The sequence below is a fragment of the Suncus etruscus genome, chromosome 14 (genome assembly GCF_024139225.1).
Source record: "Suncus etruscus isolate mSunEtr1 chromosome 14, mSunEtr1.pri.cur, whole genome shotgun sequence".
NCBI lineage: Eukaryota > Metazoa > Chordata > Mammalia > Eulipotyphla > Soricidae > Suncus > Suncus etruscus.
The window spans coordinates 52473070-52500757 of NC_064861.1; the positions used below are offsets into that span (position 1 = coordinate 52473070).

Genomic DNA, 27688 nt, shown 5'->3' on the forward strand with positions numbered 1-27688 from the left:
AGTGGAGGGGGAAATGTAAGAATATTAAAGATGGAATCAGGAATGTGGCTCAGTGCACAATAAATACTTGTCTTATATGTGCAACATCATGGACTTAAGCACTGCTGAAATACATTAACTATGTATTTATGTAGTTATAATGTATACATTAACTATGTATCTATGAATTTTATGCATTTCTACATTAACTATGTATAATATAATTGATTATGATATATCACAATTAAATTAGTTATAGCATTTAAAGTAATAGAATAAATGAGGCCAATATACTACTTAATATAATAAAATGATTATTGTTTAATAAAAAAAATTTTTTAAAGACTGGAAAGCACCCGTGGATCTTGAACCATCAAAGATGATTGTAAAGCCAAGCTTGCCGAAGTAACCACTGAGCTAAAGCCAGTCCAATTATTGTTTAATAAAATCTTTTAATAATAAATAAAGTATACTGAACTCTCTTCTTTGAAAAGAGTTGATTCCCAAAGGAATGATCCAAAACTTGATCCCAAAGGAATGGTCTCAAAGGAATGCCTATTAGAGGCTGGAACAATAGCACAGTAGGTAGAGTATTTGCTTTGTATGCAGTCGATACAGGTTTGATCCCCAGCTACCCATATGGTTCCCCAAGCACAGCCAGGAAAGACCCCTGAGCACAGAGCCAGGACCAATCCCTGAGCAACACTGGGCTAGCCCAAAAACAAAAACAAAACAAAACAAAAAACAGAATACCTAATAGATATAATAAGCTAGAAATTAAGAAAGTCACATTCTCTGATCACAACACATTTAATTAAGAAATAAATTTAAAAGCAGAAACAAGACCAGAGAGTTAGTATTTGCACATGCCTGACCCAGGTTTGAGCCCTGGCACTGCATATGATCCCTGACAGTTGTAATCCCTGACACAGAGACAGGAGTAGTCCCTGAACACTACCAGGTATGGAGCCTTCAAACAAAGTAGAAGCAAAAGGTCAATCACTTGAGAATATCAAGATTTTTGCATTAAACTACCCTTGAGCAAAAATTAAATTGTATTTTTTTAGAGACTAATGCTGATGAAAACACTACATATCAAAATCCATGACTGGAGCTACAGGTACATTCAGAGGGAAGTAAGTAGTTTATAATCTCGGTTTGTCAAAGAAATGGAGATAAGAGTATCTTTTTCCTTTGAAATGTTCATTTTTAGGGGGTGGGGATCCTGGGCTATCCTTGCCAGTGCTGAGGGGCTAATCCTGACTCTCTTCTCAGGGATTACTACTGGCAGTGAGCAATGGACCACATATCATGCCAGGAATCAAACATGGACTAGCCACATGCAAGGCAAAGGCTTTAATCTTGTACAATCTATCTGGACCCTGAGATGGTCATTTTATTAAACTCCACAGAATCAGAACAACACAGTTAAACAAAACTGTGTCAAAATCAGAGTTTTTTTTCAGAGCACAGTAACAGTGCTAATTATATCACATTTGAACTATAGTTGAGCTATAACATACATACACAATCCACCCACCTGATGTTTAAAACTCCCAGATTTGTGTACACAGGATGTGACTGGTTCTAGAACATTTTCATTACCTCTTACTGCGGGGTCCTGAAGCCCCCCAGGGGGGCCCGGCCAGCAGGAATTAGCTGGGAAGACTTCTCAGACAACCGCACTCCTATTTTGCTGGGTAGAAAAACAACCACACCTGTAAAAATCTGAGAGAGGTTAATAATAAAGACCCAAGGCAATGTCTCACTGCTCAAGGGCAACTTTATTTGGCTACAGCTCCTTCTTATATAGTGAAGGAGAAGGGGGCAGGCAAAAGGCAATGTCAATCATTCTTTTTGCATGAAAATTACTTCATTATTCCAAATAAGGCGCAATACTTCTTGCAGTATCCATGGAAACATCTTGTGACCTTCTAGCTGCATTTCTAAACTTTTAACAGATATAAGGTGGGGGCAATGTTCTTACAGAAATAATTTTGTACAGACAATGTAACATATACACATAATAACTGCCTTGTTGACTCCGGAATGTAGTTGAGGGAGTAAGACCTCATTTCTGGGAATGGTACCGGGCCGTGTTGCTCTCCTCCGGGCTACAAGATTAATTATCTCTTGCAGCTGCACATTCCTTTCTCTTTGGCCCAAGAACTTACAGCAAGACTGCATGTAGCCTTTAGGTGAAAGGCTGGATTATGGCAGAAAGAACAGCAAAATGGCCTCAAACAAGTCACAGTCCCCAACATCTCCCCCTTTCTCTTCTAATAAAAGAAGGAAAGTCGTGAGCGGGTGGAAGAACCGTGTCTTAGGCTACAAGGTTTGACCAGGTTGGACACGGCCAAAGCCGCATTTAAAAGGTGGCTACAAGCGCCGTGGGTGTGCACAGAGATTCGAATTATGTTTTGTAGCCTTTTAGGGCCGTGTCCTAACTGGGACCTTGCTAATCCCGTCGTAGGTGTTTCCACAGCCGAGAGCACAAGTACCGGAGCGAGCTCCGTTTGTTAGCTATGCGCTCTATGTCCTGAAAACTTAGTGGCTGGAAGGGCGGCTTGGTGACAAAAGCCAAGTTTTCACAGGAGTCACGTTGGGTTAACTGTTGGTAGTGAACTTGAACAGAGGTTTTTGCCGTCTCATCTACCTGGTTTTTAACAAGGGCAGTAAGTTTGCGGAAAGCCCATGGGTCAAAGGAAAGGAGCAGCATGAGGCTAATAAGAGGGCCCAAAATAGTGGACAGTAATGTATGTATCCAAGGAGAAGAGAAAAACCAACCCTGTTACCAACCTTGTTTTTCATCGAAATGTTTTTGGAAGTCTTTTATACCGTCACCAATGTGTTGAACGCTATTCCTAACTAATCCAGTTTTGTCTTTGAAAATACAACATTGTTCCTTAAGGGCTACACAGACTCCCCCCTCTTTCATAAGGGCGAGATCTAAACCACGACGATTTTGAAGCACAACATATGCAAGGGAACTAACAGTATCAGTGAGAAATTGTAAGCTATGTTTGATTTCATTAATGTTTCGTTTTACAGCCTGAGTGAGAATGCGAAAATTGGACTGAGTGGAAACAAGGGAGTAAATTTCTATGCCAGCACTAGTAGTGGCGCCAACAGCAAGGAGGACTGCAAGGGTGACAGTTGTAAAGGGCTCGCGACGTTGTTGAAAGACGGAAGGATAAGAGTAGGGGTTGAGGAGAGAAGCCAAGCCAACAGCGTTCATAATCTGGGTCTGTGAGGGCTAGAGCAGAGGCATTTATAAGATTTAAAATAACTTGAGAGGAGGAGGATGGGCCAGAAGGCAGAGTCCGTAGCTCACAACTTGCCCAACAGTGAGTTAATGACGCTGAGGCTGAACTTTCCAGAGAAGAAGTTTAGAGTCATTGGTGTAGATAGGAGATTTAAACGTTGTGATGCTTTCATAAAACGGCGAAACCGGTGAATTGCAGATTTAACAGTGTTCATAGCTGGTGTTGGAGAGCGCTTGGGCAGAGGCATTGACCATTTGCAGGATGAGGTTCAAGGTGGAAACCGGACCAACAGGTTTGATGGTTATTTTAGGCATTAACAAAGCTAAAACATAATAATCATGATAAGCAAGAAACATTTCAGTAACAATATGGGGAGAAAATTTAGTGGAGCAAACAAAATAAGTGGAGTTGGGGGCTTCAATGAAGATGGAAGAGTTGTTAACAATAATGGTTTGATTGCAAATGTCTGATTGTTGAACAGGGGGGTACATATATGGTTTGAGTAAGCAAAGTTCCACGACCGTGACTTGTTTGCAATGGAGGTTGTTGGTGGCAATGGTGGGCAACCAAGGCAGCTAGGCAGAGTGTCTAATTAAGCATTGTCAAAGGTGGAGTCAGTTAGAAACAGGTTTGCAGGAATGGCGGCTAGCAGGAGGTTTATAAGAAAACAGCTTGGCAGGAGGCAAAATGGTTACTTCATATAAAAATTAAGAATTTACTTAGTTTTTTGGCTTGGGTTTACAGGCAGAAAACATTAGCAATTTACATTACACTAGTTATTTTTGAATACCACGGGAATGTTATTTGACCTCTGTTAGACTTTGGCATAAAAGAAAATTTATAGTTAACAATTGCTAATTAAAAAAATTTTTTTAAACTGAATATAAAGGATTTTTCTTAAACTTTTAGTTATTATGTTAAAGCTGGATGCTATTTTTTAGCCATAAATACATATTCTATAGGCCTGAACTTACACATAACAGGAAAGCCGGGTGACTGCAAAGTCCAGAAATTCTCCAGGGAAAAGTTATCCCCGATGGCCATTGAGAAATCTGGGGTTTGCCATCTCCCACACCTTCCACCATGTTCTTAGAAGGACAAAGCTAGCTTAATACATAATTTTTAACACATGATTTTTAGTTGCAAGATGCCAGTCTGTGAACTGACCAGACTGAACCAGGTTGAAAAAATTAATTGAAATTTGAAAAATGGATAAGGCTTTAAAAATTGTATTATTATAAAATGTAGAGATAACAAATAAACAGACAAAACAAAACAACACTAAACACAACATTTTACACTTGTGGCCACTTTCATTCATCACAACAGACACATAAACAGACAAAAGGATTGATTTAAGACTTATTTATAAAAAATTGACAAGCGCTTTTAAATATTTAGCTAGCATGTTTGTGAGAAGAAAAAAAAATTTTTGTAGAAAAACTTTTTTAGTTTTGAGAAGTACTTAATGTAGATGGAGTGGAACTTTGCTGAAAATAAATTTTAAGGTTTAGATTTAACACAAAACATTTTTAAAACAATTTTAATTTGAAGTTTAAAACATTAAGTAAAATGGTTAATGAGCACTGTAGAAGGAGTCTCTACTTGGAAGTATGAAATGATTTGCTGTAAATGAATAGGTTTTCTTTAAATTGGTTTTGCAGTAGAACAGTAAGACAGCTGCAATAAAGTGTTAAAATTTTTATGATTAAACACAATAGCATGAACTATGATTATTAAAGGTATAAAAACTGATTTTTAAAAAACAAACAACTGTTTTTACTATGAAGACTTTAAGTGAATAATTTGTAAAAAATATTATATACTAAATTAACTAAATGCTTAGATTATTATAAAATATAGTTAAAGACATCTGATGTATTTACACACTTAGAACTTAAGACTAAAATTGTATTTAATACTAGTTAATTTGCTTATAAAGTTTAGTTACTTTTATATATTACTTATAAAATTATATATAATATATTTTTCATTTATATTATTTTTTCACTGCGACACAAATATACAGATTTGTATAATGTGCTGATATTTTGAATGCACTTAAAATAATAGTTCTTTCAATGCAGAAATAAAGAACAACCATTGCTGTAGCACAAAGTTAAAACTAAGGGTACTATAAAGCACACCTAGGTGTTCACTGTGCATTAAATTAACTATATTGTTTAAAAAGGCTAACCACATTATTTTTCACATAATTTTGTAAATACTTTAAAAATTAAAATAAAACTTTTAATAGAAATATAAGACTTAAATTTAACACTTTTATGTTCGTTTGGATTTTAAAACACAAAGAAGTTTTTCTTTTACCAACATTTTGTTATCTGTAAAGTGACAGAATCATGACCTTGCTTTAAAATTTTCTGAGAGGCATGAAAAAAAAAGTTTATTGCCCTTATCTTCATGTTGCTTTTTAATGTTTTAATAATTACTTTACACCACTTAATGCACTAAACCTAATAACACATATCTGACAAAGTGTAGGGCTAACAAGGTGAAGCAGAGTCTTTCACTGATAACTCGGGGAGGGGCCAGCACAGTTAACAGCAGGAAGGCTAGAGGCAAATTATTTACAGTCCGCAGGGTGTAATGATATAGAGAAAAAAAAAAGCAATCTTTTAAGATTAATTACTAATTTATTGGAATTAGAGGGAATGGCAACCGAAGAGGGGAGTCTGGGTTGCAAAAGCACCATGGGGATCATGGTTTTATTAATTGATTTGAGAATATGCAAGAGATGCCACTTTTCAGATTTATTTTGAATAACAAAGATTGGGTATTTCAAGGTGAATTGGAAGGCTTAAAGTGGGAGTGGCAGGGCCTGAGCTGGCTGTTTCCCAAGGCTGGTAGGAAAGAGGCTGAAGGAGGCTGAGGGCTGGTTTGAGCAAAATGTACTGAGTAAAAGGTACATTAGGCTCAGAAGTTTTAACAGCAAAGTGTAGATATCGCAAGGTTTTATGGCTTAGCAGATGATACTTTGTAATTATCCTGCTCACTGTGCCCTTAGAATTTTTTGTAGGCACTGCAGCAGTTTCTGTTTTATGGCACTCAGCCTGACTTTTATTAGTTTGTTCCTTTGAATTCTCAAGAGGGGGGGCCTGGCCGTAGAATTCAGTGGGCAGAGGACAGACAACTATAGATTTAGGAGGGGGGGGAAACGCCTGAAGGGCAGAAACCTGTGAATTAAGAGAAGCAGCCTGTTTTTGAAGGCTTAAGATTTGTTTAAGATTTTCAATTTGGCCAAGTAGTTTCATTTCTATAGCTTTAAGAGGGGGAGCGGTGAGAGGAGGGAATCTGCCATGGTTAGGGACTGAGCGTCTTGGGCATTTAGAATTTTTCCCCTGGGGTGCGGGGGATCAGTGGGAGGCGTTTGAGAAGGTAGCTGCGGAGGCTGCTGAGCAGGCGGGGAGGGGGGGGAAGACTTTCTCCATTAGGGAGAAAGACAGGAAAGGTAGTAGCACTGGTTTTTGAGCTAAGAGCATTATCAAGTTTGTTAGAGAGGTGAGACACCATGGATGTAATTGTGGTGAGTTGGGAACTCAAGTCAGAAAGGGGGGGGGGGGAGGGAGAAAGCAGCAACAGTTTGTTGCCGCGTGTGGGGGAGCTGCTGGAATGCTGGCTCTGGGGAGTGACTTCCAGGCACAGAGGGCAGCAAGAGCCATGTTGGCAAGCTGGGACCTGGAAAGTGTGTGCTGTACCTTTAAGGTATGAAAAGAGGCGAGGCCAGCTATAAGAGCTTAGAGATCAGGATTCCTGCCTATCTGCAAGGGCTTTGCAATGAAAAAAAAAGTTAACTTCCCAAGAGACAAAGAGTTCAGCTATTAGATTCTAAGCAGGAGAGCGTGTAAGGGGCTTGGGGGCCATAGGAGGTTACGGCTTGAAATGGCTCTTTGAGGCTTTTCCAATTAAAGGCTTTGTATTGTTGCAATTGCTGGCTAAGGAGGGGAGGGTGGTGAAACAGGGACGGAGCTGAAGCTAGGGAAGTGAAGGGCTGTTTAGGATTTTGCACAGAGGGTGCAGTGGCAGAAGTAAAGATGAAGGGTCAGAAGAGGAAGGAAACTGAGAGACAGAGTCAGAGCGAGAGGGAGCCCAGGAACACTAGATTTTTGGCAAACATCATGAACAAACATTAAAAAATTACAAATATCTTTTTTGGTAACCTCTACATGTCTGGCTTTTAACTCAGACTGAATATCAATAATGAATTTAAGTTCAGTAGTCAATGAAGCACCCATGGTAGCGTATCCTATGGGTGAAGCCCCAAAAGCCAATCAGGGGCGGCGATCAGAACGACTGGAAAAACTGCAGTTTAAATTTTTGATTAAGGCTAACTCGTTTCAACGCCTACCCTGATGAGGTATTTCCTGCGATTTACGAAACAGCTCCGGACTCGCCGACCTGTAGTCGTTCGGGGTGTGGCGGTGGTCTTCGAGCCCAGCGTTGGGCGCCAAAATGCGGGGTCCTGAAGCCCCCCAGGGGGGCCCGGCCAGCAGGAATTAGCTGGGAAGACTTCTCAGACAACCGCACTCCTATTTTGCTGGGTAGAAAAACAACCACACCTGTAAAAATCTGAGAGAGGTTAATAATAAAGACCCAAGGCAATGTCTCACTGCTCAAGGGCAACTTTATTTGGCTACAGCTCCTTCTTATATAGTGAAGGAGAAGGGGGCAGGCAAAAGGCAATGTCAATCATTCTTTTTGCATGAAAATTACTTCATTATTCCAAATAAGGCGCAATACTTCTTGCAGTATCCATGGAAACATCTTGTGACCTTCTAGCTGCATTTCTAAACTTTTAACAGATATAAGGTGGGGGCAATGTTCTTACAGAAATAATTTTGTACAGACAATGTAACATATACACATAATAACTGCCTTGTTGACTCCGGAATGTAGTTGAGGGAGTAAGACCTCATTTCTGGGAATGGTACCGGGCCGTGTTGCTCTCCTCCGGGCTACAAGATTAATTATCTCTTGCAGCTGCACATTCCTTTCTCTTTGGCCCAAGAACTTACAGCAAGACTGCATGTAGCCTTTAGGTGAAAGGCTGGATTATGGCAGAAAGAACAGCAAAATGGCCTCAAACAAGTCACAGTCCCCAACATCTTACCACTGGTAAGTAACTCCCTGTTTCTGCCCAACACTCTGAAGCTTGGGACAAATTTGTTTTCCATTTCCTGGGTTTATCTAGTCTGGACATTTTACATAAGTGGAATCAGACCCTCTGATGAGACTGACTGCAATCTAAGTAGCACTAGAGGATAGGCTGGTTTGTTGCAATGAGAGGTTTGTACTCTGTTGTGAATCTATTGATGACCACTTACTTGTCCTCTATAAAACCTAAACAATTGTTTGTAAAGTCATTGGACAGAAAGACCATGAAGATTTTTGCATCCATTTAGAATGTTTTTGCCACTTTGTATTAAGAGTGAAATAGCACAGAGAGATAATACAGTGGCTAAGGTGTTTGCTTTGGAATCCCTGGCATCCCACATAGCCTCCTAAGCACCACTAGGAATGACCCTTGAACATGAAGCCAGGAATAAACCCTAAGCACTGCCAGATGGGACCCCAAAACGCAAAGATCACCAAATTATAAACAAATATTACCTAATCTATAGCACCTAAACAAAGATTTAAGCTTCTTTAATGTTAAAACAAAGAGTTAGGGCCTTTCAACTTTTTTCTTCAAAAAGGTGTACTAATTTGAACACAAAGCACAAAGAGTTTGCAAATGCTTTTGCTACAAATAAGCAGCTACAGGTCACATGGTGAGTCTCTGCAGGTCAGAATAGGACATTCCCTCGCCTTGTTCTTTCTGTTTTTTTTGTTTTGTTTTTTTTTTTTTTGTTTTTTTTTGTGTTTTTTTTGTTTTGTTTTTTTGTTTTATTTTTTTTTGTTTTTGTTTTTTTGTTTTTTTTTTGTTTTGTTTTGTTTTTACAGATGATAAAACTGATGCAAATCATTAGACAGTCCAGAAATAAGGTTAATTAGGGGGCATCGAGCTTCAAGGTCAAAGGAACTTCTACTTTGGAGACTGTGTACCCCCAAATTCCTTCTCCACATCCCAGGAGGATGAGATCCATCCAGTGGATAGAAGAAACCAAATATACCCAGATTGTTTAGAAGGTGGAAGTGCTCCCAATAAAGACATCAAGTTTTAAAGCAAATCCGTAGTGTCTACATTTTCGTGCTAAACATCTGCTTCATGCAAGCACCTATCACTGTCAGCTTCACAATAGTTTGGGACTTAGAGAAATAAAATTTATATATAGTTTTCAGCCATCGAAGTACTTAATTTGCATGTAGGTTTGATTCCCACCACCACATAGTCCCCTGAGCACCTCCAGAATGACCTCAAGCACTCCCCCAAAAGAAAGAAAAACAAAAACATATGGTAACTAGTCATCCACATAGTGAATGAATTTGTGATATTAGTTGACCATTGGAATTATCTGTGGGCAAACTACAGAAGCAGAGCTGCATCTAGAAGACTCCACATGCCAGTTCTTCTGTTTCTCTTCAGCTGGTATGTTGGGGGCTCTGGACAGGACAGCTAGCCATAGGCCTCCTGGACTGACCACTTAGTCCAGGGGACTGAGATCCCCCCCCCACGCCAGATGGGTCTTCAGGGCCACGCCTGGTTAATTGGGCCCTGGGGGGAGGGAGGGAGATAAATTCCTCCCTATGCATCCACAAACTACAGAGGCAGGGCTGCACCCAGAAGACTCCACATGCCAGTTCTTCTGTTTCTCTTTAGCTGGTATGTTGGGGACTCTGGGCAGGACAGCTAGCCATAGGCCCCCTGGGCTGACCACTTAGTCCAGGGGACTGAGATCCCCCTACCCCAGACTGGACCCCACTCAGGAGTTCTCCTCTTACTATTATTCATTTTCAAAAGTGCGCGGGCACAAATGCGCCCGCACAACATATATACTTTTTAACAACACTCAAAAATATTCTTAATTCTCGACTGTTTTAAGGGAAAAAAATGGAATTCCCTAGATTTGGAGGATAATATTCATATAGGTCTCTAAAATCAGTGTATATGTAGACGTGACTTCCTATACAGTGGTCCTCTCTGACTGCCAAGCCTGACCATAAACAATTCATCTATACAACGTATATAGTCCCTCTGATATATTTCCCCTCCTCCACACCAGAGCCCCTCTGCTCCCTCATCTCCCAATCGGATTCATTATCTTCCCCTTAATTAACCCTCTTTACCCTCAGTTATTTAATTTGTTAGGCACCAAGACTGACCTCCTGCCCCAACATATTCTGCCCTTTCGCACATCCCTACAAAGCTCATTATTACTCCTTAACTCTCCCACCCCCAACCATCAGTACCTCACATTTACCCTTTTTAACTTCAGTACTACACGTTCTAATCACAGACCAAAGTCGTATATTGGATTTAACAACCCAACTATTTCAAAAGACATAAAATGGACACATATGTCTTTTGAATATTTTATGTGTATTTTCTTTAACAGCTATAACTCTTTCTAAATATTATTTTACTGTGACGATTTACCCACTGTTTGTCCTGTCTTCTCTTTGTGAGCTGTTCAATAAGGAATTTTGGTGGAAGAGTCCCTCAGTTTAATGCTTATGATTAAACCATGTATGGGGATTGTTGGACTTGTTCTTCTGGCCCCCGTATACGCCGATAATGCCACGTGGCATTGTTCCTTGTTTGTATAGGCACATTAAAATGGGAAAATACTATACATACAAAATACTATACATACAAATAAGTTCTTATCTAATAGAGATCGGAACACACAAATATCATAGTGCAATGGTGCCTTACACCCTGAACATTAATATAATGACCTGCACAGGTTTCAGAAGAATGGGCATCCTCCATTCACCCCTGAACCAGGGAAGTTATCTACGAAACATCCAAGGTTTTTTATAACAACACCTGGAAGCAATCCTCTACCAGGGAAGATACTACCATGGCTCTGACATCGACCTGCTCAAAAGAGACTTCCCTTAACACTAAGAAGACTTGACAACAACAACAACTTGCTTACAGGACAGGGTTCTCTGCATTGCCCTTTAATTGTGAGGTAAAATGAGAGGATGCTCTGCACCATTCTGACTGCAATATAGGATATGCAGATTTCAGGATCTTTAATACAGAAACATGATACCAACAACAGAGACTGGAAAAATAAAAGTGTATTGGCACTACAGACAATGACCTGGATTGGACAAACCAGTTTGCCTGGAGCCTAGAGTTGTTCTTATGTCAGGAAATTTCAGGGGTAGGGTCTCCTTGTATTTAGGCCAAGGCTTTTCCTTTCCATGTCCCTCATATTTTGGTGGGCCTATGCAAACAATAATTGCCACTCTAACACTGTTTTTACTGTGCTCCTTTGACTCTAATCCTTAAGAAAAACAACCCATTTACACTTTTGAGGTTAAACTAATATGCATGTGCATGGAAATGTAAAAAAGTACTTTGCCTTCAATGTTTAAGGAGTTACATGTTTTATGGCTTTAGATTGCTTTGTGTGCTAAGAAATATTATGTACTACAATCTGGGGACTTGAGGGACAAAGTAATTGTACAAGGGCTCTGTTTTATTTTTCTTAATGTTCTTTGGCTGAAAGTTCAAAGTTAAGATATCAGCAATGAAACTACTGAGAATTCTGTTTATGGGTAATTTTCCTTCCACTGTAACTTTACCTTGCTCTCTTTCTTTGCATCTTTGTTCTCATAATTAAAAATAAAAAATTAATAAAAAAAACAAAAACAAAAAGAATTATCTGTGGGCTTTTCTAGCCCTCTCCATGAAATGGTTCCTTATTGAACCAATGAGCCCAAGATTGGATGGGGAACTTGGGCATCAGGAGTGTTAAAAGCGCCCACAATACCCCAGGAGACTCTGAGGGTCAGAGTGGCAAAAGATCTTGGTGTGAGAGCTTGACAGTTCAGACATTTGAAACTCCTTCCAGCTGTCAGTCTGTACTGCAGTCATTCAGCTTTGCAAGAATGACCTTGGAGAAGGAATGAAGGTCCTGATCCCAAGGGAATCTTCTAGATTCTAGAAGTTCTATTAGAAAAGCTCTGGGCAAGCCAAGTGGAAGGAAAAAAACTCAAGGAGACAGATGCACCAGATTTTTATTCACTCATTCATTCCTTCACTCATTAACTCCTTCACATACCCCCATTCACTCATCACTTCTTATGCTCTCCTCTTTGCTCATTCTTGGAGAAACTGAGCTGGGAGTGGCCCATGACTATCCTCAACTATCTTGAATTTCTATGTGCTTTGAATTCTAGGGATTGTCCTACGTCATGGAACATTCAAGAGACTCCTCATGTCACCTACCATAACAGGCTTCCATGGAGAAGCGCTTGAGAGTTCATTTCTATCACCTAAACAGGGATTAAGGCATTTGCCTTGCATGTGGCCAACCCTAATTTGATCCTGAGTCACACTATAAACACTAATAAATGTGACCCAAACCTACCATCTAAAAAATAAAAATTTCAAAATTATCAGAAATAACGCCCCCCCCCCAACTCATCCCATATATCTTCCTGGGCATGGACCCCTCATGCTGAGCTGGAGAAGAATCTGGTTCGAGCCCAGTGCTGCACTTCAGAGACATCAACAAACCTATCAGTGGTTTTCCTGAGCTGCACCCTGGAGCCACTCAGAACTTCAAAATATGTTCTGGAGATCCCATTCAGACACTGAGGACTCATTAGTCCACTTTGTAAGGTTTTTTTTTTTTTTTTTTTTGAGGTGAAATTCACATAGCATAAAATCAAGCTTTTCTTTTTTGTTTTGTTTTGTTTTATTTTATTTTATTTTTGGTTTTTGGCTCACACCCGGCAGTACTCAGGGGTTACTCCTGGCTCTATGCTCAGAAATCGCTCCTGGCAGGCTCGGGGGACCATGTAAGATGCCGGGATTCAAACCATCGTTCTTCTGCATGAAAGGCAAACACCTTAGTTTCATGCTATCTCTCCTGCCCTGAAACCAAGCTTTTCAAAGCTCACCTTCCAGTGGAATTTAAAACATTCCCAATAATGTGCAACCACCACCTCTATTTGGTTCTTGAACATCTGCATTATCTTAAACCAAAGCCCCAGACATGACTGATTCTCCATGTTCTGTCTCACCCAAATCTCTGGCGGTGAGCCATCACAAGTTTACTTTATAGCTCTATGGACTTAATCCTTCTGGATATCTCACCTAAAAGAAATGGTACAAACCAGAACTTTTCCTGTCTGTCTTCTTACCATCAGCCTAATAAGTTTTAAGGTCCAGCATGCACCAATACTTCATTTCTCTTTGAGGCTGACTAATCATTCCTCAGATAGACATTCTACAATTGGTCATTCATACAATAACAGATATAAGACATAGATTTTGGCTATTGTGGATCTAGCCTCTGTGAACATTTGTATGCAAGTCTTTCCATTTTCAAAGCTTTGCGGGCACATCTAGATGTTTCTTTTGTCTTTTCTTTTCTTTTTTGAAGGGGTGGTCATACCCAATAGTGCCCAGGTATCTGGTTCTGCACTCAGGGATCACTCCTAGCAGTGCTAGGGAGGGGGCTAGGGGTGGGATGGGTGGGGGCTAATACAGTCTGACAGAGATCGAATCCTGGTCAGTTGGGTGTCAAACAAACCCCCTATTCTGTATTATCTCTCCATTCCACATCCTAGATTTTTCATTTATTTGTTTTTGGGGCACATCTGGCAGCTTTCAGGGCTTACTCCTGGCTCTGCGCTCAGGAATCACTCCTGGCAGACTCAGAGGACCAAATGGCATGCCTGGGATTCAACCTATTCTTTCTTGGGCCAGCAGCATGCAAGGCAAACACCCTACCTCTGTGCTGTGACTCTGGCCCCAACATCATAGCTGTTGTCTAATATGCAACCACTGTCTACCTTTGTGTAGCAGTCTCACCAGTGAACTTGCTCTCCTTTCCCCTTTCAAACAAATGCAGGCAGCAGTCCATCTGTGGGAGACTTTTTCTGCCTATAGGTGGCAATCTTGCTTGCAGTATTCCAGCTACCAACTGAGTAAGCCAGAGGTTGAACAGAAAAGAATTAGGAGTAAAACCAGCAGCACAGAGGATTGTTAGCAGAGAAACTGTGAACATCAAGAGACAAGTGCTCAGAAGCAAATACCTTCCTCCTGTTTTTTGATGAAATTTTAGGAGGGACTTCCTTTGTAAACGAAGCTGCTTACTTTTGTCAACTTACTTAAGGGATGGGGTGGGGTAGGAATGAAAATTTGCAATTTGGTGGGGATTTCTCCTCCCTCATTAGTTTCAAGTGTCTTATTTAGTCTCTTCATTTTTTTTCTTTTTTAAAATATGGAATGCTTCACAAATTTTCATGTCATCCTTGCACAGGGGCCATGCTAATCTTCTTTGTATCTTTCCAATTTTAGTATATGTGCTCCTGGAGCAAGCACTCTTTTCATTTTCTTTTTTTTCCCCCTATTTTTGGAGGGGGGGTGGTGGAACACACCTGGCTGTTCTCAGGGGTTACTCCTGGCTCTGCACTCAGACATCGTTCTTGACAGGTTTGGGGGACCATATGGGATGCCGGGAATTGAATCCAGGTCCGTCCTGGGTCGGCTGTGTGCAAGGCAAACACCTTACAGTTGTGCTATCTATCCGGGCTCCCTCTCTTCATTTTCTAAGACACCAGTTTTCTTTCAAAAGATATCTCAAAGCAGAGGCTAAGCAGGGTGACCTTGCAGAAAACTACACTGCTGTGAATCCACTGAGTAGCCCATGTTTATAACATGATTTCTGGGGCCTGAAGAGATAGAACAGCTGGGAGGGTTCTTGCCTTACTCACAGATGATAAGTGTTTGATCCTCAGCATCTCAACCTTCCACCAGAGCAGAGCCAGAAGTAAAGTCTGAAAACCTTCATCCCTACCCCACCCAAAGCCTTTGGGCTTAGAGGTACCAACTTTAGGGTTCGAATTAGGAAGGAAAAGCCCAGTTGATTCCACTCCCCCAGTTTCAGAGGCAGGGGCTCACACAGTCAGGCTAGAGGCAGAGGTCTGATTGTAGTCACAGGTTTTCCCCTGGAATTCTGAGTCACTGAGATCATACTGGGGAATCTCTTCATTCTTAAAACTCCAAGTCTTCTAGGTGTGTTCTCTGGTCAACTGGGAGAACTCCAGGAATAACAGTTTTCAGAATATCCTGGGGTTTTTTTCTTAGCCCACAACAAGAACTTTGCATATAATCCTCCACACTCTTTTTCCTTGAAAAAAAAGGGGGGGGCAAGGGCTCAGCCTTTATGTGTCTGCAATCTACATGTCAGTGTTGGATTCTAGGTTAGGACTACAGAGAAATTCTAAGGACAGTTTCAGAATTCATAAAAGTTAGGCTGGAGGGAGAGTACACTGGATAGAGTGCTCACTAGATGCATCTGACCCAGCTTCAATGTCCAGCACTGTCTATGGTTCCCTGAGCATACATAGACTGAACAAGAGTCAGGAGTAAGTCCTGAACACTGCCAGATATAGCTCAACATCACAAAAGCCAAACAAATCCCCCTGACCACCCCCCAAATTCGTATGAATAAAATGTTTTGTTTTGATTACCTTTATTTTTTAGGTTATCCCTCTTTCAAAAATTATTCCTTTTTTGAAAACCTATCAATTTTTTCATTTGCAAATATTATTCAACTTCAAAGACAGTGAAATCATATGCCTGCCTAGGCCATGTGGGAAAGATCTCTGCACTTGAGACCGGAATTGCTTAAGTAAAGTGACAAAGCTATCTGAAAGGCTGAGACAATTCTAAGCAAAATACAATTTCCCCTCTCAGAAAACAGTGATAGAGTAAAGCTATTGTGTAACTTTACCCACAGAATAAGAAGGAAGCCTGGAAAAATGCCCTGATGGTGCCTCTGTGCTTGTCCTATTATAATCAGTACCATTTCTAGAACATTCTGCTTCAGGGCTGGAGAGATAGTTTAGCCCGTAAAGGAGCTTGCCTCAAACAGCCAACCCAAGTTTCATCCCCAGTACCTCATATGGTCCCCCAGCACTGCCAGGAATGATTCCTGAGCATTGTTGTATGTGACCTCAAAACAAAGCAGAGCATTCTGCTTAACCCCAAGTGTGACTTATTTATAATATCTTTAAGTTACCACTATCACTTTTCTCAGCTTTAAAATAAACTTTCATTTTTTGTGGTCTCATATAAAAATGTTGAGATGACTTACTATTACAGACATTCTTTGGGAGGGAATGGTTACATTTTTGGGCCACACCCTGCAGTGCTTAGAGATTTTCCCTGGCTCTGTGCTAAGATCACTCCTGGTACTACAGGGGGACTAGGACCAAATATGTAAGTGCCTAATCCCATGTATTATCTCTCTGGCCCCAAAACATGCATTCTTGTCTAAAGCATATTACCCTAGACATGCCTAGCCTTGTCTGAAAATATAGACATTCTCAAGTTACCAAAAATATTTGAGGATTAAAATAATATTTTGGTTTGTTTTTTATTGTTTCTATATCATTTATGTCATTATATTATTTTTATATCATTATACCTTGGATTTTAAAGATCATATCTTTAGAAACCAGGGACATTGATGGAGGGAAATTGACATTGATGATGGGATTTGTGTTGGAACATTGTATGTCTGAAACTCAATCATGACTAACTGTAAATCAAGATGTCTTAATACACAATTGAACTTAAAATTACATGTGTCTTTGCATTACAATTTAAGCTGATGCTGGAGTTATTGCACACTAGGTAGGGCTGCCTTGCATGCGCCCAATCTAGGTTCAAACCCCAGCATTCCATATGGTCCTCTAAACCTTCCAAGAGTAAATACTGAGCAAAGGTGTGTGTCCCAAAACAATGAATGAATGGATGGGTGGATAAATAAATAATTAAAAATGTAAGTTGACTTTTTCCAAAATCAGTTTTACAGATCTATGGATGATTGTAATAAAATTAATTTGCATGAGTTGCACCTAGTAATTTCTATTGAAGGGGAATTTTGTGAAAACATTTGTAATGGAAATACTATTTTATAGTTACTATGACCCATGTAGGAGCTGAATGTAGTTCTCCACATATTTATATTTATTTATATTCACTGGGCCACACCCGGTGGAGCAGAGAAGATACTCAGGGCTCTGAGCTCAAAAATCTCTCCTGGCAGGCTCAGGGGACCATATGAGATGCTGGGTATCGAACCCAGATCTGTCAAGGGTTGGCCGCTTGCAAGACTAAAGCCCTAACACTGTGTTATCACCCCAGCCCTATTTATATTCATGCTTTACTGTCTTTTTGATGCAAAATAATCCCAAAGAAAAACAAGTATACTTTGTAACCTCTAGGTGGCAGTATGCCCACTACTAGCATCTTCGTTTAGAAGACTTCAGAAATAATGATCTTGCCCCCCTTCAAAAAATGTTTAAACATTTTTTTATTAAGAAAAACTTTATTTAGGTAGAGAGCAATGTAATGAGCCTCTCAGATTCCAGTAGTTACCCAAGTGGTCTTGTTGCATTAGCCTAGGTGCCTTTTCAATTTTATTTTTTTGCTTTTGCTTTTTGGGTCACACCAGGCTGCGCTCAGGGGCCACTCCTGGCTCTATGCTCAGAAATCACCTCTGGCAGGCTCGGGGAACCATATGGGATGCTAGAATTCAAACCACCGTCCTTCTGCATGTAAGGCAAACGCGCTACCTCCATGTTATCTCTCCAGCCCCTTAACTGTATTATTTTTAAGTAAACACCAAACAATGCAAAATTAAATCAGAAAAACTTACATCACCAACTAAAACCCTTCCAAGGAATTTTAGTAGCACCCATTAAATCTCCCAAATAAACAAACAAATAAGAGACAGATTATCCAGAAAGAAATCTTCCAAGTATAGTAAATGAAAAGCATTGAACTCCATGTCCTCTCAAACATAGCATGTTAAAATTCCATTCAGTTGTATGCAAGGTGAGGCATGCATAGGTGAACTAAAAGCTGATACTTGGGCCAGAGAGACAGTGTAGGTAAGGCACTTGCCTTGAATGCAGCTGACCTACCTGTTGGCTCCTCTTTGGCTGCCAAAAGTGATCCCTGACTGAGTGCAGAGCCAGGAGTAACCCTTAAGCAACACCAAATGTGGCCCAAATACAAACAAAAAACAAAAATAAACCTAAAAGATAATACTCTTTGTCTTGAAGGAGAGAATGTTAAAAGAAAAAAAGGAATAACTAAGTTACAGAAATGACAAAAAGCAAAATGATAGAAAATATGACTTCCATTTATAAGTTTAAAGAAGTGATAAATTTGGGTTAAGAAGGTTTTACAGGGTGAGGGATTAGATGCTTAAAGGGAAGAGGAGTGAGAAAGAGGAATGGAAAAATACTGACTTGTTAGAACAAAGCAGTGGCAGCTGCTTGCTCTAAAATTAGGAATAGAGACATGAAATTTCAGGGCACCATCCAACATATCCAAAGGCTTCAACTACTCTGCACCTTTAAAACTTGAACCTCTGCAGGAGAACAAGACAAGCCACTTTGCCGGAAGCCTGTGGTGTAAGGACATCACTGGCTCAATTTCCCCAAACTCCCCTCTCTAGAGCTTGAGTTGGCTCTCCAGAGAAGGAAAGTTTCTTCCAAGCCCCACTTGGCTCTTGTGTTTCCCTGGGTCAGCCAAGGCTTCGTTGGACAGGCTCATTCATAGTCCTGAAGTCTTCAGCTTCCTCTCCAAGCTCTTGCAGCCCGACAGTTCCCTGTTCACTAGCTGTGCCAAAAGTTTCTAGGCAACAAGGTGATACCTTCTTTCATCCATCTGATACAAAGTCAATGCTACTCAAACTTTTTTGACCATATGAATATTTTGTTTTTATTTTTAATAATATTTTATTTATTTATTTTTAACATATTTTATTTAAACACCTTGATTACATACATGATTGTGTTTGGATTTCAGTCATGTAAAGAACACCACCCATCACCAGTGCAACATTTCCATCACCAATGTCCCAAATCTCCCTCCTCCCCACCCCACCCCTGCCTGTACTCTACAAAGGCTTTCTATTTCCCTCATACATTCACTCTCTTTTTTTCTTTTTTCTTTTTTTTTTTGGTTTTTGGGTCACACCCAGCGGTGCTCAGGGGTTACTCCTGGCTGTCTGCTCAGAAATAGCTCCTGGCAGGCACAAGGGACCCTATGGGACACCGGGATTCGAACCAACCACCTTTGGTCCTGGATCGGCTGCTTGCAAGGCAAACACCACTGTGCTATCTCTCCGGACCCCCTCTTTCTTTTTTTAATATTTTACTTAAACACCTTGATTACAAACATGATTGTGGTTCGGTTTCTGTCTTATAGAGAACACCCCCCATCACCAGTGCAGCATTCCCATCACCAATGTCCCAATTCTCCCTCCTCCCACCCCGCCCCTGCCTGTACTCTACACAGGCTTTCTATTTCACTCATACATTTTCATTGTTAGGATGCTACTCAAACTTTTAAGGCCAACAACCCTCGTCCTCTTCAATCCCACATAAAATTCTGTTAATAAAACACTTCTGTCCTCTGCTGGGTAGAATTCAGCCTGGTTGGTTCTGCCATCTGAGCAACCCAGGATCTTACACAAGACCCCTGTTGGTGTGTGAGGAGCTAGACTGACCCTCTGTAAACTACCTTCCTTGGCCATGGAAACTCACTAGGAATGACCAAAAATTAAAAAATTAAAAAAATAAACCTCTCAAAAATGTGCTTTGAACATTTCTCAGTGTTCAGAAATTAGACAAACCCAAGCTTTCTTTTTGTTGTTGCAGGCAGATCGATAACACAGGGGTTAAGGCACATGCTTTGCTCACTGTTGGTCTCCTGAGCAGACTGAGGATTAAGCCCTGAGCACCACCAGGTATGGTCCCCAAACCCAAGGTTTCTTTTGTTCTTTGATTATTTTGTATAGCTTTTTGTTTGTTTGGGGGTCACACCTGACTGTGCTCGGGGGTCACTTCTGGCTCTGTGCTCAGAAGTTGCTCCAGGCAGGCTCGGGGACTATATGGGATGCTGAGAATCAAACCCAGGTCCATCCTAGATAGGCTGCATGCAAGGCAAACATCCTACCGCTGTGTAATCTCTTCAACTCTTATTTTGTATAGTTTTAACATTAATGGGTGGAGGATCATTTGCTATTTTTTGATGGCGCTGTACCAACTTTTCCTTTGCTGGTAACAGCAAATTTATCCCAAGAGCAGGATTTGGTCTGACACTTGGATTCACCTTTCTGTTTGTTTGAGGGTCACACTCATCAGTGCTCAGGGACTACTTCTGACTCTGTCCTGGCAGGGTTTGCTGGACAATATGTGGTGCCAGGAATCAAACTCACATTAGCAGCATGCAAGGCAAAGGTTCTACCCACTATGTTCTCTCCAGCTGTTTGAGTGCACTTTTCTTTTTTTCAGAATTATGTTTACTGAGAAGCATTTTGAAATGTCAGCAAAACAGCTGCAACTACTTTCTTTACTGCCATTCCAGAGGGCAGTAGAGTTCTCAGAGATGCCCCCACAGTCTACCAACACCACCAGTTACAGCTCAGGTAAGCTCTGTACCCACAGAACCTGCTGTAAGCTTCCAGGTTAGTGCAAGGCCCCACACTTTATCAGGCAGGGTTTCTGGTGACTGAAATACTCCCAGGACAGACCATGAGGTAGTTTGATAAATATACAGAATAAATACAGAGTGTAGTTTAAAATAAACTCTTTAAATAGGTTATAAAACAAGGTTAAACTTTTTTTTTTTTTTTTTTGGTTTTTGGGCCACACCCCTTTGATGCTCAGGGGTTACTCCTGGCTATGTGCTCAGAAATCGCCCCTGGCTTGGGGGGACCATATGGGAAACCGGGGGATCGAACCGCGGTCCTTCCTTGGCTAGTGCTTGCAAGGCAGACACCTTACCTCCAGCGCCACCTACCCGGCCCCAAGGTTAAACTTTTTAGGTGAGAAAAAAATTCTCATTCCTGCATCTTTCTCTTCATCCTTTTTTTTTTTGTTGTTGTTGTTGTTGTTGCTGCTGCTGTTGGTTGGTTGATCTTTTTGACTTTTTCAGCTTTGATCACACCTTTTTGGCCACCTCCAGCTTTCACCTTCTCTTCTCCTGCTAACTAGAGGCTGCCTGAAACTGCAAAACAGATACCCCATATATCTTTTGTTTTTTTTATTTTTGTTTTTGCTTTGTTTCTGCCTTTTATTTTTTAATTTTTATCTGTTTTGGGGCCACACCTGGTGATGCTTAGGGGTTATTCCTGTCTATGAGCTCAGAAATCACCCCTGGCTTGGGGGACCATACGGAACACTGGGGGATCAAACCACAGTACATCCTCGTTTAGTGCATGCAAGGCAAACACCCTACCATCTATGTCACCACTCTGGCCCCTGATTAATTTTTTTTTAATGAAGTTTGAGTCACAACTGAAGGTCTAAAGGTTTACTCCTAGCTTTGTCCTCAGGAGTCTCTCTTGGGTGTGCTTTGGGTATAGACATAGTTGGGATTGAACTGGAGTACCTCTACTCTCTTGTCAGTTCATCTCTCCCAGTTTCGTTGCAACATTGCCCCTGGACAGACCAAGGATACTCTCTTTTGATTAAAGGCCAATACTCAGAACAAAAGAAGCCAAATGGTGAAAGGAGGCCTTGAGTGCATTGGGGTTTTGGAGCATTCATTTTGTTTCCCAACTAAGAAGGAAGGAAGTTTTTATTTTCATTTTCTTATTTTTAGTTTTTGAGCCCAACAGTTGTGCTTGGTAAAAGAGATAGAATTCTAACACTTCGCCAGCATTTGGAGTCACAAGTTAATTTCCCTATCCTGAACAACCCCTTTGTTTATCTTTCCCCTGCCTGGTCCTGTGGCAACCAACTGATTCTTTTCTCAGCTCCATTGACTTAGGTGTTCTTTGATTTCTTTTGTTGGGATTTTGGAGTTTTCTTTTGAATGCCCTTTACACCTTTTGCTAGGTTGATGTCTACATATTTGATTTAGGTAGGGAGTGCTACTATAAATAGTATTACATTTTTGTTTGTTCTTGTTGTTTTGTTTTTGGGCCATTATTCAGTGGTGTTCAGGGATTACTACTGGTTCTAAAGTCAAGAATTACTTCTGGGTAGAGTAATAGCACAGCAGTAGGGCTTTGCATGCAGCCGACCCAGGACAGACCTGGGTTCAATCCCTGGCAATCCCCTCAGCCTGCCAAAAATGATTTCTGAGCACAGAGCCAGGAGTAACCCTTGATCACCACCTGGTGTGGCCAAAAGTATCAAAACAAACAGACAAACAAAAGAATTACTATTATATGGCTCAGAGTACCATATGAAATGCCTAAAAAGAAACCTGGGTCATCCATGTGCAAAGCAAATGCCTTACCCACTGTACTATCACTCTGGCTCCTATAAATCACCTTGCATTTTACATGTTCGACTTCACTTATTCATTGCTATTTTTAGGTAAGCATTGGATCATTAATTAAATATCCTTCACTCAGTCTTATGTGAATCATTAATCAATTTTAGGCATGTAGAATTGATTTTTTTCAGGTTTTCTACACAAACATGCTATCTGCAGAGACTGTCCATTTTATTCCCTTCTTAGTTAGCATGTCCTTTATGTACTTGCACTGTCCTGGTACATCAACTAAGATTTCCAGGGTGACCCTGAAAAGGACCACAACACCCTTTCTTTGAAGGTGATATCCTTACTTTGCTCTTGGTCTTAGAAAATCTCCTAGTTTCTTAGAAATAAAAGTTTTAATAATGGGCTGGTATAGCAGAAACCAGGTTTGAGTCCTAACATGACATGGCTCCTGAGCATCTCAGGGGACAACTTTTGAGGACTTTAAACTGCAAAAAGTAGCCCTCAGCACCACTGTGGTGGCCCAGATTTCCCTGAGCAATATCACATCCTCCAACCTTTGCACTTAGCAGCCAGCTTGGTGAAGGTGAAGGAGTGCTTGTCGGGGCCCCCAGTTCTCCCAAGTACTGCTTGGTAGTTTAGTAAGAAGGGTATGCATTTTTGTTGGCAATCCATGTCTCTTTACTTGCTTGTTTTGTTTTGGGGCCACTCCTGGCAGTGCTCAGGGCTTACTCCTGGCTGTGTGCTTAGAGATCATTCCTGATTTGAGATGTGCTCAGGGGACTACATGGGATGTGGGAAATTGAACCCAGGTTATTCAAGTGCAAGGCAAATGCCCTATCCACTGTACTATCTCTATGCCCACCCTAGTCTTTTTACTGTATATTACATCAATCACCGGATCAGTACATCCAGGTTTCCCTTCTTTAATGAATGAATTATAAGGAGAATTTGGGGAGACAATGTCTAGAGTTAGAATTGTCCTTTTATGATGTTTCTTTTAAGATGTAGAAATAGTGAGTGAAATGAGTCAGAGGAAAAGGAACAGAAATAGAATGATGGCACTCAGTTTCCGGACAGGAAAAAACAACAACACATAGTATGAGATAATACCCAAATATAATAGAAACAAAGGCCAGGAGGTCTGGTCCATGGTAGAAAGCTTGCCACAAAGGGTGGAGTGGGGCATGCAGTTAGGACAGAGTAAACCATTATGACAATGATAGCTGAAAATAATCACTCTGGATAAGAATGGGGTGCTGAAAGGAGGTAAAGTGTGCATGACACCCTTTTATTAACAGTAATGCAAACCAGTGTCTAAAAGGAAAAAAGTTTGGGGGAGAAAGAGAGAAGAAAAGTGTGCGACAGAGAGGCCGGCAAGGTGCCCAAGGTTGTTAGATATAAAAGAGAGTGATAGAAAGTGATTTTTAGACTAGAAAGGGAAAGAAGAGTAAAGACAATATCTCTATAGAAAAAGAGGGAGAAAAATGCAGCCAACAAAAGAGAATAAAAAGGAATGTTAAAAGGCAAGAAAACTACAAGGGAGAATTCTATTCGGATAGGTAGGAAGGAAAGGAGTATTAAGGAGGATGGAGTAACAAATAGGAAGGCAATTAAGGTGTTGAAAAGATAGCACAGGGAATAAGTTGCTGGTCTTCCATCAGCCTACCCAGATTCGATCTTCAGTCCCCCATATGTTCCCCTAAAACCACCAGGAGAGGGACTAGAGCCATAGCACAGCGGTAGGATCTTTGCCTTGCATGTGGTCGACCTGGGATGGGTCAAACCCTGGCATCCCATATGGTCCCCTGAGCCTGCCAGGAGCGATTTTTGAGCTCAGAGCCAGGAGCAACACTTGAGAGCCAAGTGTGGCTCCAAAACAAAACAAAACAAAACACTAGGAGAAATTTCTGATTGAAGAGTCATGAGTAATCCCTGAGCATCCCTGAGTGTGTTCCAATTTGCCCACCCCCCAAAAAAAGAGAATGTACTTAAGGTATCAGAGACATAGCATATAACATAAGGCTCTTGCCTTGCATGCGGCCCACTCTGGATACTGGTTCATGAGAGTAGATCATGAATACCACTGTGGCTCAATTCTCCAGTACCCTAAATGATTACAGACAAGGTGGACAAAAATGCACTGGATTTAAGAGGTCATGAGTAAGGCCGGAGTAATAGCACAGTGGTAGGGCACTTGTCTTGCATTCGGTCAACCTGGGTTTGACCCCCAGCCTGCCAGGTGTGATTTCTGAGTGCAAAGCCAAGAGTAACCTCTGAGAGCCATTGGGCGTGATACCTCCTAAAAAAAAAAAAGAGGTTGTGAGTAAAGGTCTTGTAGCAAAGCATGGGTGGAAATGACTATGGAGTGAAAGGTGAGGACACAGCAAGAACAATGGAATTGAGAAATTTCCCTTAGGAGGCCAGGAGTTCACTTAAGCCATCTCAAAAACAATGTCACAGAAGCAAGAGGAAGACTGTGGGATGCCTAATATTGTTTTAGAGGAAGATATATAAAAATCAAAGTTCAGAGAGTTCTCTTCAATTTTATAAAAGCAACTTACCAAGTTAATGGAGCTTACATAAGTGCGCCAGGCCCGGTGAGCGCATGTGTCACTGGCCATGACTCAGAAATGCTGACACACAGCCTCGTGGCACCATACATTACTAAGCATCGCCTATGCATTGTCAAACAATGATTTAAAGCCTTGCACCGTGGTATGAGGCTGGTGCATCCTCCCGGAACTATGGAAGTCACATTTCTTTTTGTGGAAATTTTGAAATTATTCTGTATGTAATTAGAAAATGTCTTGAGGTTATTAAAGTCGATCTAAAGATAGAGAAAACTTACAATTTTTTTTCATCTCAATTCTCTTACAGGGAAAAAAAGACTGAACTTCATTTATCTCTGGACAGAGAGAGAGAGAGTTCAATAATTCCATTTTTGGAGTGGATGCTTTGCAAGTGGAAGGCCCAGGTTTGATTCCATGGTCCTCTGAGAATGGTCAGCGGTGACTGACCTTTTAGCACTTAAGTGGAAATAGTCCCTGAGTACTGCTGATGTCCCTCCCCAAACAGAAGCATTCTGATTTGGCTCCAGAAGAAAATTTTGTTTTAATTTGAGGGTCACACCTGGTCGTGCTCAGTGGCCATTTCCAGCAGGATGCCAGGGAGTCATGTAGTGCAGGGCGCTGAGTTCCAGATTCCTGCAGACAAAGCTTCTCTGTCCCTCTGAGCCATTTTCCTGGTCCCTGACTGGAAATCCTACATTCATCTTTCTTTTTATTTTTTATTTTTTTTTTTTTTTGGTTTTTGGGTCACACCCGGCGGTGCTCAGGGGTTATTCCTGGCTCCATGCTCAGAAATTGCTCCTGGCAGGCACGGAGGACCATATGGGACGCCAGGATTTGAACCGATGACCTTCTGCCTTACCTCCATGCTATCTCTCCGGCCCCACATTCATCTTTCTAAAAAGATGACAGTGTGGTACCCTGGTGATGGGTATGGGCTCATTCCTGGCAAAAACCTGTATAAGACCTGATGTGTAACCAGGGGGAAATAACAGCCCCTAACAGAGATGAAAATGAAAATCCCTGAAAATTTTCAAAATTTTTCAAAACTACAGCATTTGGCAGTGAAGGCCTGAAAACTGGAGCAAAATTCAACTTGCTGCCACTGACAGGTAAAAACTGGCACAAATGGACAAGCACAAAAAGCTAAAGGCAATAATGGCTGCTATTCAGGCAGAAAAGGAGGGGAAATGTTGTACATAAGATGGAGCAAGATAATCAGGCAAAGCAAAAGCAAGCTCCAAATATTATGGCTAGTGTACTTATATTTATATCTGGGTACATAAATGTGATATTCATATCATGTGTAATATATGCGTACACCTTTCATGTGTGCGCTTGTATATATATATATATACAGGTACAAACAAATGTATACACATAAACACTCCACATAACCCCACAGCCCTTTCTATCCTTTACTAAGTCTATACAGAGATATTACCTGAACCACTCTGTTTCTTGGAATCAAGGCCAGAAACCCAACCTTTGGTGGTTTAAGGCAAATTTAGAATGCACCAGCTGCAGTTTGATGGGGAAGATCTGGTATAGCCACCACCAACATTTTTGTGAGGGCCCAGCCTCCTGGCCACTTTCCAATTCAATGGTCCCCATAAGTGAGGCAGATATCCCTTCCTGGTAGCCAGCTCCTCAGTGGCCTTGCAGCCTTTTGTGTTGTGAGCAAGGCCCTGACCCCAGGATCATCTGGGGCCCTCACAACAGAGGATGGGCTAGGGGAGTTGACACTTCGGTTGGCCAGCTGAGTTCCACACCAGCAGGTCCCCTTTGATAAGCCCCATGGACAAAGAACAAGAAAGGTTCCTAGGACTAGGAAACAGTGGATACATTCAGAGTAAGTGAAGCTAATCTACACCCTCTACCTTCTCCATCTGAAAGTTGGAAGCACTTAAAAAAAAATTTTTTTTTAAAGAAATTACTGCAGAAAACCAGAAAGCCAAGGTGGAGGGTGAAGTGATAGTAGAATGGGTAGGACGCTTGTCTTGCTTGTAGCTGACCCAGATTCAATCCCTGATATCCCATATGGTCTCCCAAGCAACTGCAGAAGGGATCCTTTTTTTTGTTTTTTGTTTGTTTGTTTGTTTTTGACCACACCCGGTGATGCTCAGGAGTTACTCCTGGCTATATGCTCAGAAATCAATCCTGGCTTGGGGGACCATATGGGACACCGAGGGATTGAATAGCAGTCCATCTTAGGTTAGCCACATGCAAGGCAAACGACCTACCACTGTACCACTGCTGTGACCCGTAGGAGGGATCTTTGAGCGCAAAGATCATTGAGCATCACCAGGTATGACCCCAAAATAAAACAAGCAAAACTCAAAAAAAAAAAAAAAAAGAAGGAGGAGGAGGGAAGGAAAGGAAAGGAGAGGGAAGCAGAGAAAGGGAAAGGGAGAGGGGAAGGAATAGGAAAGGAAGAGGAAGAAAGAAGGGAGGGGAAGGGAAGGAAA

General features: G+C 41.1%; 1 protein-coding gene and 2 non-coding genes across 5 annotated transcripts in view; 1 reads left to right on the forward strand and 2 right to left on the reverse strand.

Annotated features, from left to right (window-relative positions):
- NDRG4 (NDRG family member 4) overlaps positions 1 to 27688 on the forward strand; it is a 518571-nt gene that overhangs the window by 394578 nt on the left and 96305 nt on the right. The window lies entirely within an intron of this gene.
- LOC126029346 (small nucleolar RNA SNORA22) lies at positions 5282 to 5411 on the reverse strand. Its single transcript, XR_007502961.1, has one exon. It is a non-coding gene; the product is annotated as a small nucleolar RNA SNORA22 (small nucleolar RNA).
- Positions 14609 to 14715, reverse strand: LOC126029083 (U6 spliceosomal RNA). Its single transcript, XR_007502739.1, has one exon. It is a non-coding gene; the product is annotated as a U6 spliceosomal RNA (small nuclear RNA).